Below are 15,148 nucleotides of genomic sequence, written 5' to 3' on the forward strand. Positions count from 1 at the left end.
GGGTTACCGGAGCACTTGACCTGGACGGACGAGAGAAAAAGAAAAAGAGAGAGAGAGAGAGAGAGAAAGGAGGGCCGCACTCCTGGTGATTAAAGTAAAGCCGGGAATTAGAGTGAAGGAAACTCCTCTCCTCCGTTGGAAGGAGGTTGGCGAGCGAAGGAGGAGCGATGGTGTGGCAATCAGTGAAATGGCGGTGAAAATAAATGAATGGAAATCGAGTCTGTCTTTTTCTCGTGTTGCGGTGGAGCTGGGACAAACCGTGTGCCACGCCAGCGCAGTCGGCGAACAAACCTCTCTTGTCTGGTTGCTCGAACAATAAGAACGAATCGGCGAGTTAACTCGGGGGCCACATTTGTGATTGTAAGAAGCCCATCTCGCAAATCCTGTTCCACTCGGGACGGGGCTCGTTCGCGAATTCGTCGCCGAGCGATGATTGAAAAGCCACGGAATCGTCCTCTCGAGGAATGGGATGGGATATTGGCGGACAAAGCGCTCGTCTCTTGGGCCGGAGACAATGGAAAAAATTAGACTCTCCGTATCTTGGAGAGATTAAGGAATCTTGCTTAGAAGAGGTTTCAGGCTTTTGGTCGAGGCAAGGATGAATGTTTCTTTGGGATTATATTTATCCCGAGAAGAAATTTGAAAAGCATGGAATATGGATTTCCACAAAAAAAAAATATATATATAACGAATAATTTATTAATGTATGCATACATAAGCGTTGCATATCCCTAAAAAATTTTAGGGATAACTAAAACTGCATATACTTTCACGAAATAATGACAAAAAGAATAAGCAAGAATTAAGAACTTATGTGTATATAAAATCATGATAAGATTATTTTCTTGATATGCGACTCTTTCTCGGTAAATTATTCATCACTCATTCCACATAAAAATGGGATTTCTACCAACAATCATCATTCATATACATTTCGTTCGCCCATTCGTAAACGATTCAAAGTATAACATTACTCATAAAGCATAACAACAACATACACGTATATATTAAATAAGCAAGGAATAAGGATCACTATAGTTCGATATTTTAACGAGGCTGGTCGGTTTAATGCTCGCGAGTCCCATGACAAATCTCCTCGGCCTAGCGAGCGTCGCGGAGCGTATTACAGAAGCGGAGTCCTTGACTGTGTGGAATCCCTAAACTAAACTATACCTCATCCCTATCGGAGAACAAGCATCCCTACCCTCAGGAAAGCAAGCTTAATGCCTCGGAAAAAATAACACACGCACACACGCGCGCGCTCTCGTTTTCGTCATCCCCTCCCCCAAAGAGAGCCGTGCGTGTCCTTTTTTTTTTTTTTTTTTTTTTTCTTGCTCGGCGAAGAGGGTGGACATTTAGGGCGACAAAAAAGGACACTCTGTCTGCCGCAGGAAGCCCCCGGAACACGCTGGAATTTCGACCTCCCGCGCGATCGATCGAATCTGCATGTTTTTCTTCCTCGGGGAAAACGATATTGCCTTCGTGCTATTGCTGAAGCGGCAATTGTTCAGGGGTTCGACGGGACCTCGCCAACCCCCGTGCTCCTCTCCTCTGTCTCTCTCTCTCTCTCTCTCTCTCTCTCTCTCTCTCTCTCTCTCTCTCTCTCTTTCTCGCTGTCTCCGCGCCTCGTGTCACTAGAAACGAAACTTCTTTCCCTGTATCCGTCGAGTTTCGAGGAAAGCGCGATTTAAGTTTGGATTCGCGTTGTTTGTTACTGACAGTCCGAGGAGAACGTCTGTAAAGGAGTTTCATTACGCGAACTGTCGAATTGGGCAGTCCACGTTGATCTTTTGTTTGTTTCATTGTTAATGATACTGGTGTATTGAGAGAAGAATTGTGGGATGCGTTATCTTGAACGAAAGTGAGGACGCGAAGAAAAGATGTAATATATCGATAAATTAATTGATTATTAATTAAATGATATCCTAGACACGTCATTGAGAAATGAAATTTGTTTTAGAACGTAAAGAACATTTTGACAGGTAACTGATGGATCAATGTTTATAAATTTACTTTCTTTTCTTTTTTTTTTTTTTTTTTTTGTTTTACTATTCGTTTTACAATAATATACGTGTATTTCCTAATCTAAAATCCTATCATTTCTCAAAAATATCCTATGCAAAGCGTGTAATTTAAAATCCACTCAGAAATCTTAAAGATTTCGCGCAAATGATTCCCTCTTTCAATTAACGCGTTAATTAATTAATGCATCTTAATTAACCGGTTTAATTGGCCCGGTAACCGAGCCACACCTTTCGAGTGGCGCATAGGTATGCCCAGGCCTGTATCCTCCCACCCGGTATCCCCGGGGTTACATCGTGACCGAAGTGTATCGCGCACCAATGTCTCCCTCCCTCCCTACCTCCCTCCATCCATCTCGCCCTCTCCCTTCCCCTCGTACAAATGCGCGCGCGTACACATGGTTCATCGTCCGCACACAGTTCGGTTCACCCGCATCGGCCAACGCCGGTGCACGTGTGTCGGTCGTGTGTAATCCCCCACCACGCGAGATTCCCCTGAATCGCCCCCACTCGTGAGCCAAGTGGGTGCGGCCTCGGCCATTTTGGTACCACCTACCCCTCACGCGCAAGTCCTCCACCCTTCAAGGGGATTTGATACACGTACGACGATACACGTACACACATACACACACAGATACCACAGAGAAGTGGAGTTTGATTCGTGTGTAGGTGAACACATGCGTGCGAATGTTCCCTTGTGTGTGGAAAGGTGCTCCAAGTCGCTGGCAACTGGAAGGGAGTGAGAAAGGGGGAGAGAGAAAGAGAGAATATGAGGAGGTGGAAGAGTTGGTGGCTCGAGTTGGAAGAAAGGAGGGAGGGAGGGGGGGAGGCGAGCTTATTTCAGAATCCAACGCACGACAAGGAGAAGAGGAAGAAAAGTAGAAGTGGAAGAAGAAGAAGAGGAGGAGGAGGAGGAGGAGGAGGAGGAAAAAGAGGTGTCGTTTCGAGGAACGTCGAGGGTGGGGAACCGACTTAATTTCTGCCACCCCCTCCGACACATTTCCCTCCTCGGCCACCTTCCACCATCGCCCCTCTCCTTCGCCCCTCTCCACCACCCGCCTCGTGTCCCCTCGTCACCGCCTCCCATACCCTCGGGCCCGCTCGTTACACGTTCCTCGCCCGGTACGGGGTAACTTCTTCTTGGTAGAGCTCTTTGAAAGGGATTCAAAGGACTCGAGAGTTTGCTGATTATTTCTCCCGTTAATTTCTCGAGAGGCGAGCGGAGGGAATCGTTTCACGGAATTGTTGGAAGAGGATCTCTCTTAGGAGAATGCCTTGTACTTTAACAGGAGGAATTATGTATAATGTTGCCAGGGTTGTTGGATCTCTCGTTGGCTCTGATTGGATCGAATGGATGTTTTCTTTTTAGAGGAATCGTAGAAGCGTGTTTTTAGTATTGATCGATGCGAGAGGGAAAGAGAGAGAGAGAGAGAGAGAGATTTATTAACGCGTGGGTGGTTGGTATCGAGTGGTGAAAACTGACCGTGATGGCAATCAACAGTGGAGAACGGTCGTTGTGCTCGAAGACATAGGAGAGAGACCAGCGCGACGTTCTTGTTCATAGATGGCGACACTTGTATTTCTTCGGATTTCTTGACCATTGCCTTTTATATTGCAAAATTTGTATAATCATATAATTGGCTTTTTTATGCAATATTATGGAAATCTCCACCAAAAGTAGTTGCAATTAATGATCGTCAGTGAGTTGTTGTTTTTTCTTATTGAATAATTTCAAAAGATATCATAAAATTTTTAAATGAAAGTATTTTGTTCAATTCTTCATAATAATTTCAGAATTAGAATTTTTATATGTAGATCCAAATTAATTTTATTAATATGAAGTAATATATAATAGAAATAATATTTAAATATTTTCGTATAATCGTTCCAGGATCAAGTTGTTGTGTGTAAAATCATTTCTTATTAATTATATATTTTATTAATAATGGAATATATAATGTGTCTACTAAAATTTGATATGATTAGAGAACTTAATTATAATCACACACATAAATAGAATGCTTTCGAAGAATGACCATTCGATTTTTATAATTTAATCAGTTTTAAAACAATTTTCATGGAAAATGTCGATAAACGAACACGCCGCTCTTAAGAGAAACACGAGTTTAACACGATTTTTCCGCGATGGAAAGAAACGATTCGCGAAACTTAACGTGTCACGAAGCTTGCAAAAATTTCCACGGAATTCGATATATAAATTCCCTTCCTTCCCTCGAAACTTTCCATCCTCGTCCGTCTCGCAACGTGTTTTCAAGAGGGTGGATAGGTTATTGCAAAGGACGAGGAAGCGTAAGTGCTTTTTGTCAGAAAAATTATATGATAGCCGGCAACGCGAGCTTTTCCCGCCTCCGCCCGCCATTCTCTCTCCACTTTCAGCGCTGGATTAGAAAATATGATTAGCTTCGTGCCCGGGAGTTTATTCAGGCCGGGAGAACTGCACGACGAAGGAGTGGCTGTCGCTCGTACCCTTCGGATTTTATGGATGACCATGGTCCCCTACGTGTCTCCACATCGGCAACTTTTACCGAATACAGTTTCTACATCCCTCTCATGACTAATTTGTACAATGTGTTACCGTCTTGAACATCCTACACGAATCTTTCTTTTTATCGATATCTAGTAACTTATATCTGTTGTATCTGTGATAAACGAATGAAGAAGTGAAACTTATTATTTTTCAGGTACAATTTCTTTTATAGTGATTTTTAAAAATAATTCTTTTTCTATTTTGGATTTAAATTGGATTTTTAGGTAAAGATAATTTTTGTTCATTTTTATTCTTGAGAAAGATATTGAAGATGCATAGAAAAGATTTTATGCAGTCAAATATCATATCATGATAAATATCGTTATATCTATTAAACAAGAATTAAACAGAATTATACATGTATTTTATACACGTGTCGATAATCTTTAATGAATTAGAAAAAGACTATATTCAATCAATATAATATTGAATAATCTTTTTAAAAGTTACATAACATGATTAATTATTTTCTAACAAAGTAAATAATAATAATAATAAAAGATTAAATATTGATTTTTTCTCTTGAGAAGAAATAATTTTGTTCGTCTTTCGATATTTATTTTTCTTTATCGAAATTTGTCGTGGAACTCGTATGCGATTTGACATTAAATTTGAAACAAGGAGTTCACTCGAAAGAAGACGGGCAACGTCTTCTCGCTATCGTTTTGCTTTCATAAACCTCTCTAGTTTTGCCTGCTTCGTTTCATTCCTCTTAAGGGGGACTCACTTTGCCTTCCATCTTTCTAGCTCTCGCGAAAACTACTACCCCCTTTTTCTTTCTCGTTCGAGTCGACTGAATGGCTCTGAAATGTCGCGTGCTTGAATGGATTAACGCAGTTTCTCGAATGGAATAGTGAATAATATTGATAACAATATGATATATGATTCACGAACGTTTGTCCATATTTGCATTAACACGTATGTTGGATAAAATAATGTGCTTGTCAATCTAAAATTACAAATGTAATTGATTTTTGAACTATTAAAATAAGATTTAAATAGAGATTGTTTAATAAGTAGAAGAAGAAAAAGCTCTAGATACTAATATATTTTTAATCATCATTCGAATCCAAAATAAATTGTGTGTAAACAATATATAAACGTGCGTATATATGTTATATAAAAATTACAAAATGAAATCATTCCTACTTCTTTGCAATTTTAAGATTGAACGAACTACTGAGGAGGGCATATATGTATTTACATAAAGTCAAATCGATAGATGAAAGATGAAAAAGGGGCAGTGTATCATGGAAGAGACAAGTGCCATAACAGGACGAGGAAAAGCGGGGGTGAAGATGAGTATTTCCCAGAGGAGGATTCTCGACTCATCAGACGATCTCGCAGAGTGGCTCGAGCCCTTGGACTGCATAATAAAACCATGGCAATTTTTATCGAGCATCGTGACGCCATTGTTCTGCTCACGACTATTGGATTCCCAGTGCTCGGCGTTCATGCGATTTCTAGTATTCTTGTCGCGATGCCTCGCGACAGCACGATGAAAACTTTCGAAATGCCACGAACTGTGGACGTGCGTGGAAAAAAGTACTGGTTTTAGCGCGCCAAACTACGAAAGGCTCTGCTCAAGTCGCTGAATCAGCTGTAGAGGTGTAGCAATCATCATACATGATAGTTAGATGGACCAAGAATCGTCTTAGTGTAGGTTCGAATAAGAAACAAAAAAAAAAAAAAAAAGAAAAAGAAAATAGGGAACGAAGATAATGACACGGAAAATTTTATTTTGGATTTTGGAAAATTGATTTAATTCATTAAATATGATTTATTAATCATATTTTTAATTTTACTTGGATAATATTTTTTAAATTATATTATTGAAATATGATGTTGAAAATAATAATGCAATTTTTATTTTATCTTTAGGAAACTTAAAAGAATGATAGGTTTAGAAATACTACGAATGTGAGAAATTATTAAATTATTCGTAAAATTCTCATTAAAATTTGTATAATATTATCTATATGTGCATATATTATATAAATTATGCTATATGTAGTGTTCTTTTTAAATATTTTAACAAATATTAATATAACTGAAATATAAATCATATAATCACGAAATATAAATCGACCAAATGCATATCTTAATCTTCATTCGAATAAGGAAATTTTAACAATCTTAAACGCAAAAATTAAGAAAAATTCGGATCAATTCGAACAAGTGGTATACAGTTTCAGTTTCCATTTTACCACCACTTCCAAAAATCGTCCAGCTAAGCAATAATAACCGACAAGGCCGCACATAGGGGCGAAACAGAAATTATTAAGCGCGAAGTATCGACGTTACGTCACATTTTCTCGATATACTTTCAACGTGCCGCCGTTGAAATTAGATTCCACAGACGCGAGTGGCAAGCGATGCATCGGGCGGGAAGAGTGATCGATGAAAAAAAAGGAGGGGGTGGGGGAGGGAGGAGGTGATCGGTTTCAACCCCATCCATGAACCGTGTTTGCGACCCCAGCGGATGAGAAACGATCCCCTCCCCCACCATCGAATTTATATCGAGATCGAATTATTGATCTTTGCCGGCAACGACCGATTGCTACGACCCCATGTGTCGATTTTACGGTTTTAACGATCACCGACCCCACAACCGTCTCTCCTCTTTTTTTTTTCCTTTTCCCTCTGTTTTTCTCTCTTTTTTTTTTTTTTTTTTTTTTCTCTCCTTTCCTTTTTCTTTTCACGAGATCCCGGCGAGCGTAACGGTTTCGGTAGTCGGTCGCGATTTATCTATCTTGTGTCGTAGAGAGACACGCGAACACGAGTAATTAATCTGGATCTAGAGATCTCGAGTTGAGTTCGAGCGACCAGATGCCCGGCTTGTCTAGGAACGATCGGTCAGTGTCCAGTCCTGTTTTAACTGGGGATTAAGGAGAGGTTGGCCTAACTAGCGAGCGTGGTGCGTTTGTTGACAGAAAGCATTAACAATTAATGCTTGTGTCGGACATAGGTGACGTTTGTGGAACAGTTTGTAGATAACTTCTGTTCTTTTGGCATTTGACATGTTCGATGACATCATTCGTTTCGTAAAAATTTATCGTTCCTTTTTTAGGGATGTTTTAACATGTTCAAGATGTAAAATTATTATTTTCTTTAATTTTAGCAGGTGATTATATTTTTAGCAGGTTTTAGATTAAAATTTTGTATAATTATAAAAGATGAGAATAAAGATACTCGAATATTTATGTTTTAAAAAATATTCAATTAAAGAATTAGTAGTTAATTTGATTTAATTAATATTTTATAGGATTGTATTTGATTCTTTCAGAGACATTGCCATTTTCATTCAATATTTCAATTAATTAATTTTCGTTTTTGATTTCCTTTCATTCTTGGCTCCTTTTAAAATTCCATGTACGTTCTATTATACTTTCTAACATTTATAAGCTTCTCGTAGTTAGGATTCTATTTGTTGGGATATTTCCAAAAAATTTATGAATAAAAAAAAAACCATAATATATCTAAAGGAATAAATATTCATTTCCATATTATATGCAAATGTTTCAAGATATATTTACTTTGTTATTATATATTAGATGATATAAAACACGAATATTGCGCCTACTAATAATAATTCAAGAATATTTTTTATACCAATCGTGCACTTTTTACCACCATTTTTCAACAAACAAATCAGCATTCGTTTCAAAACGTTTCTTTTATTCCCAATTTTCTTATCCCGTTATCCCTTTGTTCGAGGAAAGGCACGTTTATATCGTAAATTTCCATTTCCCTTAAACGACTAAGACGTACATCAAGCGTCTCAAAAATGATAATTCCAAAGCGACGATTCCATCGTTAAGAGGAATTCCTCGCGTTAGTATCCGTAAATAGAGCGGCAATGTAACATTTTACACTACATTTGCCAGGAAGCTGAAGTTATAGCCGTTCTATACGTCGCTCGGTATATAACATCCGCATCGGAGAGACACGGTGATCTCAATTACTCGCAGGCACGTTTCCGACGTCTCCGAAGGCACATTTCCAAACTTCGTCGGCAATATCGGCCGCATGAAATTCCATAAATTACGCTCCATCCCCTCCTTCTTTAGTCTTGCTCGGCCCCCCGATATTACAACGCTTCTCGTCATTATTGCCCCTCAAGGCAAGGGCGGCAAGGAGGAGGAGGGGGAGGAGGAGAAAGAAAAAGGGGGAAAAAAATGGTTCGGTGACGAGCGTGTCCGGTCGAAGACACCCCTTTGAACGAGTGGACTTTAAACCCCACCCCTGGTTTCGAGCGTGATCTTTAAGGGGATGTATGTAAGTTGTGGAGGTGGTGGCGAGGGAGAGAGTTGGAACGAAACAAGCGAGAAGGCGTTGTGACGGTGTTGGTTGCACCGGTGATGGTGGTGGTGCTGGTGGTGGTGGGGCTGAGATGAAGCCACCCGGTGGTGGTGGTGTAAAATATGGATTTACTTCTCCTCCAGAGCCTCGGCTTTTCCTTCGGGTTCGCGAACGCGGATGTTCGTCTTCACCTACATATATATGTGTGTGTGCAAGCACGTATTCCTCGTGTACGTGTGTACGTAGCTGGGCTCGTGTGACGTCACACGCACCGCTATCATCCCCATTATGCGAGCAAGGAGAAAGAAGAAGAAGCGGCGGTGAGAGGGGAGGAGGTGCCAGGACTCGTTTGTTAGACCGGGCTTGGAAATCCAAGGGGGTGTTTTGTTACTGTTTTCTTTGCATTGTCACACGAGACGCCAGCGTTTTGTCTCTCCCATCCACGGTGGAGAGAAGTTGGAACGGGAAAGCTCGGAAGGGTGAAGATGAAACCGGTCGGAGGCAACGCTTAAAAGCGAATTCTTGAAAATTCTTCTCGCGCGCGACCGTATTCTCAATTCTTGCATCGAGGGATGACACCGTTTCGTTGCTTTAAATCCTTTTGGAACAAAAATTTGTAACTTATAACGCGTATTTATTCTTCAATTGTTACGAAACGTTAATCAACCAAACGCATTGTATCAAAATACGTATATAATGCCTGCGAAGGATTTTTCCATCCACCAAGCGTGTCCACCAATTTGTATACGAAATTAGCTTGTAGTAGTAATCAAAGTAAGAGAGGCTAAGCTTTAACGAAGGTGTGTACACGCGGACTCGTGATAGCCGAGTTGTATCCGAGGCACATCCCCGACATCGACCCCTACGTACACTGACATTCGATCTTCCGCCGACTATTTCCTTACATAGTCTGGGTACATGGAGGCATGTAAAGCCTCTGTATATATGCGCGGGTAATTTAAAATGCGATTACTCGAAGGGTGTCCTTCGTAGGGGTAGCATTCGTCGGTGGACATAAGAATAGCTAATACGGAAATGGCGAAGGAAAGCCGGGGGTGGGGAAGAGGAGGTGGCCGACGGAGGTGGAGCAGGGGGAGGAGGGGGTTGGTGCGGGGAGCGGTTGGATGGCTGCCATTAAAAGATTTCATCCCTTCCCCCTCTCGCCCGCGGCACCCATATATAAGGGTGAGTAATCTGAGAGCCACCCCTCCTTTCTTATTTTCCTTCCTTCTTTTTCTCACTCTCCTCCTTCCCCTACGAGCCCGCGACCGATCCTCACCGGTGTGTAGGTTCACGAATACATCGAACGCGATCCTCGTCTGCTCGCGGAAAAGCATCGGTCTTCTGGAGTTGTGTGTATATATACACGAGTTTGGAATAGAGGGACGGGTGTAAATTGCGAGAGAGACTGTGCGTAGCTCTTATTTTCCATGTTTTCGCGCGTCCAACTTGTATTACTTCTTTACGGGAGGGGAAACGTAACTGAGCACGTTGTTACGGGGTTGAAACTTATTTTCTGAATCGCGTCTAATGTTTTAAACCTCGGTGCATTGAGAATTTTGCGTAGGACGCGATGGAACGAAATTAATGGCTTTTGGATTTTGTTCGTACGAGAAACGATTCTTTTTTTTTAAATAAAATATTCATAGCACGTATATTTGATCAATGAACTCTACCTTCATTAATCAAATCGAACTTGTGGTTGATTGAAATTAGATGTCGTGTTTTTTCAACTGCTCGATCGATAATGATCATTAACAAATATAATATCCCGAGCGACATGTTTAAAACATGCTGATGGTAAAACAAGTATAGCCAATAACAATCATTTACAACTAACAATTTTTTTACATATTCTTCGATCAATTATTCGCACATTTGCAAACAACGTTCCGCGTTAGTTAAAATCGCAATGAAATCCGTCCGACGAGGACGACACGACGACGGTTCAGTTTTAAGTTTCGAATCCTGCATACCGACGTAAAAGAATGACACACACAGGCTCTCGAATAAGTTGAAGGAAGGAGAAAGAAGGAGAGAGCGCAGACACTGGGTGCACCTAAGGGATATGTAAGACCAACACACACGTACGGATTACAGAGGGTAGGATTGGCAGCTCTGATCAATATTCGATTTTTGAAATATCTTCCCCACCCCATCGACGTCCTCGCCCGACCCTGAGCGCCACCCGCCTCCATCCGCCACCGAACACCGCCACCCCTCGCGGAACGTTCCTCGAAAGCTCGATACTCCATTTGTATTTTTAAACTGGAATCCCTATACACACACTCGCACACGTACGCGTGTACACGTGCACGACCACGTATACAGAGGAAAGCGTCCTGCCACCACCATCGCCATTCGCCATCACCATTACCACCGCCGCCGGCGTCGTCCTCTCCGTTACTCTCGTCTTCTCAACCCTCTTTCTTCCTCCTCCTCCTCCTCTTCGTCCTCTTCTTCTTACTTTTCCCCAGCTTCTTCCTCCCCCTCCTCCCTAGCTTTCCTCCTCTTCCTCTCTCTTTCTTTTCCCCCCGTGTGTGCGCGCCACCCACACATTCTTAACGAGCCAGGCGCGTGGATGGGGATTCGTGTGATCACATGTACGCGCGCGCGCGCGCGTGTGTAGCGAGCGGAGGCCGGGGGCATACGATCCATCGGAATTTTAAGGAAATAGAAGGACACTCGATGCATACTATCGGTATGTAGCGATGCGCCGGTGGTGGTACGTGCCCTCGTGTGCGTTAACGTATATGTATAGATGTATAGAGTACGTGGAGCAGGGCCGGCTCGTAGGGAAATTCTTCGAGGTGACGGAATCCTCTTTAGCTTTGTCGCGGCTGGGAAATTGTATCGTTCCTCGAGGGAAACGCGTGTATGCGGGGGACATATTTATTCGGTTAAAGTGGATATTTGAAGAATCAAACGCGTGTTAATCTCAAGATTTGGGGGGACAAGTATTGTGCACGGTCGCCGTATTCGGCATAGAAATTGAGCACGAGCGCAAACTGGAGGCCGTAAACTGGCTGCGGAGTCTCATCGACGAGACTCCTGGGAATGCGCGAGCATTACCGAGCGGATATTAATTTATTTTATCGCGGAATGCAATTTCAGCCATGGCGTTTTATAAGGGTTACTGGTGTATCGCGAATATGGGAGGAGGGAGGGGTGCAGTTGGATCAATTTTCAAGTTTGCCCGAGACAGGAAAGTAGATTTTACCGGTCCTGTGTATCTTTATACACGTCAAGCCAACAAGCGCGCACACAACCCAAGGATAGATTCCTGCATATACGCGCGCCAATACGTTGTAGTCGAGTCGTGTCGCGTGTGTGTGCTCGCGAATTTCATCGGGAATAGAGGGATGCAGGTATCTGTACTTCCTCTTTGCCCGGCGAATTGGAATTTCTCGCCGCGGATAGAATTCTTTTGCGAGGATCATGCGACGCCCACGACACGCAAGACGGTGTGCGGGTATCAGGTTCCAAGAGCTTATGCGCGCGCGTGTACGAGTCTTTGGCTGGTAGTGGTTTAAATGAATGCGACGACACTCTCGAATATTAGTCGTGCGAAGGATCGTGTGGAGCAAGTGATAAATCTCGGAGAATGATCAATAAGAATGGAGGATTTCGTTATGGAGATTGGATATGGGGTGGAGAATAGTGTGTGAGATATTAAAAAAATTTCATACGCGGCAATGGCCGAGAGAGTACATCATTTCGATATGAGGATAATCAAATGTTCGGATAGGGGTGAATGAACGAAATACAATCTGACTTATCGACAACAAAATCGTATCTATTATATCCCTTCCAAAGATTATCGATCTATAAATCGAGTTACAAGATAAATTCAACGGAATAATTTACAATTAATCTATATATACAATTATTTAATCGTTAAACCCAATTATTTCACCCTTTCGAGAAGCAAGATCTTATTAAAACATGGATTGGAATCATCAATTTTTAGCCTTTTTCACGTTAATAAATAGATCCATCTACGAGGGTCTGTTCGTCGAGCATCAACGAAAACGGAAACCTCCAAATTTTCCTGTTAAGAGATTCGAAACGGTAAAGCCATAGTGTGTATGCCCCTCCGCAGTCGGATGCACTTTGCGCAACTGCGAATCGAGCCTACCTACCGGTGCAGCGGCGCGTGCAATTAATTAAACGGCGGCGCAGCGTTGCTCATTAGCGGGCGTCGATTGGCTGCCGGCCGGTCACGTGACAACCACGCCGATGGAACGCCACCGAAGGGTAGGAGGACGGCGAAAGGGGGGTGTCGGCATTCGCGGGGGGTAGAAGGGGACCAGACCGGCCTCGGAGCGCGGACAGGGGGGTCAGTGGGGCAGAGAAGGCAGCGCTGCACTCGCTCAGTTGTTTTTACTGGGAGAGCCACGCCCTGCCCCTTTCGCGCCGAGCCACCAAAGGCGGATACCCGGGGATTAATTAAGACGCCCACCAACAAATGATATCACGCCGTTTCCTCGGACTCACTTCAACCCCGTGAGGGAGACCGGGGTATTAATTAGAAGATCCAAGGGCGAACCGTCCGATTGGAGGCTCCTTTGGGGTTTCCCTCCATCGTCTTTGCGCCGAAGGCTTCCGGCGACGAAGTAGATTGGTCCTTTTTAAGTCGGTCCTGCTCACGGAATTTTCTCTTTTTTTTTTTTTCTTCTTCTTGCTTTCTTGATATTTTTATTTTTCGCTTTCGTTGTTGTTGTTGTTGGCTTTTTGTTTTCGTTTGGGTAACAGGGAATCTGGATGATCTTCGTTGTCACTGGCGAGAGTAGGGTGTTATCCGAGAGTGGAGGTAGCGCTTATCTATTTTGCAGATACGTAGATGTAATCTTGATTCGGGCATTGGATTGGATGTAGGATTCTCGGGATGAGTTATTTTGAATCGTTTAATTTATTGTCGATGTATATCTTTTAAGCGGTGTGTTACTTATTTCATTATTATGTTTCCTTTCCTTTATAGAAAATGTTCAACAGCATCAATTTTAAGGTATTCGATTTTTAAAATTTTATTAGAATTGAATGTATGAGATATATTTCTTTTTTTTCTTTTTCGTGTAATAAATCTCGATATGATGTATTATTGTAACCTGAAAATATAAATAGAAAAAGGAAGTAAGACCCTTGTAGACGTCGATAGATACTATCAGACGATAAAAATCTCTTGATATCTTTGAATCATTACTTTACCGACTTTTCGAGTACGTCGTAGCGAATATATTGAATTTTATAAATAAAATATCATTGAACGTATTGAACATTTATAATAAAATAATTTCAATATACAAATTATGCGAATTAGATGAAAAATAAAGATCTAAATATAAAAGTATTCAATCAATCTAAATAATATATCATCTTTAATTGCAAATAATGTAAAAGAAATGAAATACTCAACTATTTTTTAATAAAGATACTAAACAAGATTGAATCGCGAAAGTATGTTCATTAAAAGTTTTAAAATTCCGTTTGCACACGTGAAAGTTGTTTGGCACGAAGATCTTTCCACCGATAATATCTCATTGGCATCTCCTTTGATGCAAACGAATCGACATGTAGATTCCATGCAAATTGCTCGAATGCGTCTTGGAGTGGAAGTCCTGATTGGCCATACGGCGAATCTCTAAATTGAATTGCCGCTCGCTACAGCTAATCATGCAATTACTCTACCCGGCTTTAATTTTATCCTTAATTAAATCCAATCTCGCGTAATAAACGTGTAGATACGTATTTCCAAGTCGAGTGTCGCGGGAGATTGAAATTTTTAAAAAGAACCATCCAAGGGGCGATAAACCGACCGATAAAATGAGTTAACTGAATTTCATTACGTCTATTAATTCCCTTGATACAAATATAGGAATGAAACTTTCGTTTGGTTGACGCGAATTTGAGTAATCATTTTTTAAATTAGTGCAAAAAAGAAGAAATTCCTATTATCTGTTATAAAAATTTTGTTTTCATTTCATTTTTTATTTTTGCTATTACAATGAAATGAAATATTTTAAAAAAATATATATATTTATTCATTAAAAAGTAAAGATAAAAATTATTCTAGATAAATAAATTTTAGATTGTTTTTAATATTTATGAATATAAAAATGGAATAATTAATTTTAAGATAAAATTATAATATCGAGTTTTACTAAAGAGTTTAGTAAAATCGATGAGTTAACTCAACTTGGCCGATTTTAAAATATAAGATTTTTGATATGAAAAAAGAAAATAAGAAAAAACGAAATATTTTTCAATCGAAGGAAAA

The sequence above is a fragment of the Apis laboriosa genome, unplaced genomic scaffold (genome assembly GCF_014066325.1).
Source record: "Apis laboriosa isolate Shangri-la unplaced genomic scaffold, ASM1406632v1 scaffold25_cov139, whole genome shotgun sequence".
Lineage (NCBI taxonomy): Eukaryota > Metazoa > Arthropoda > Insecta > Hymenoptera > Apidae > Apis > Apis laboriosa.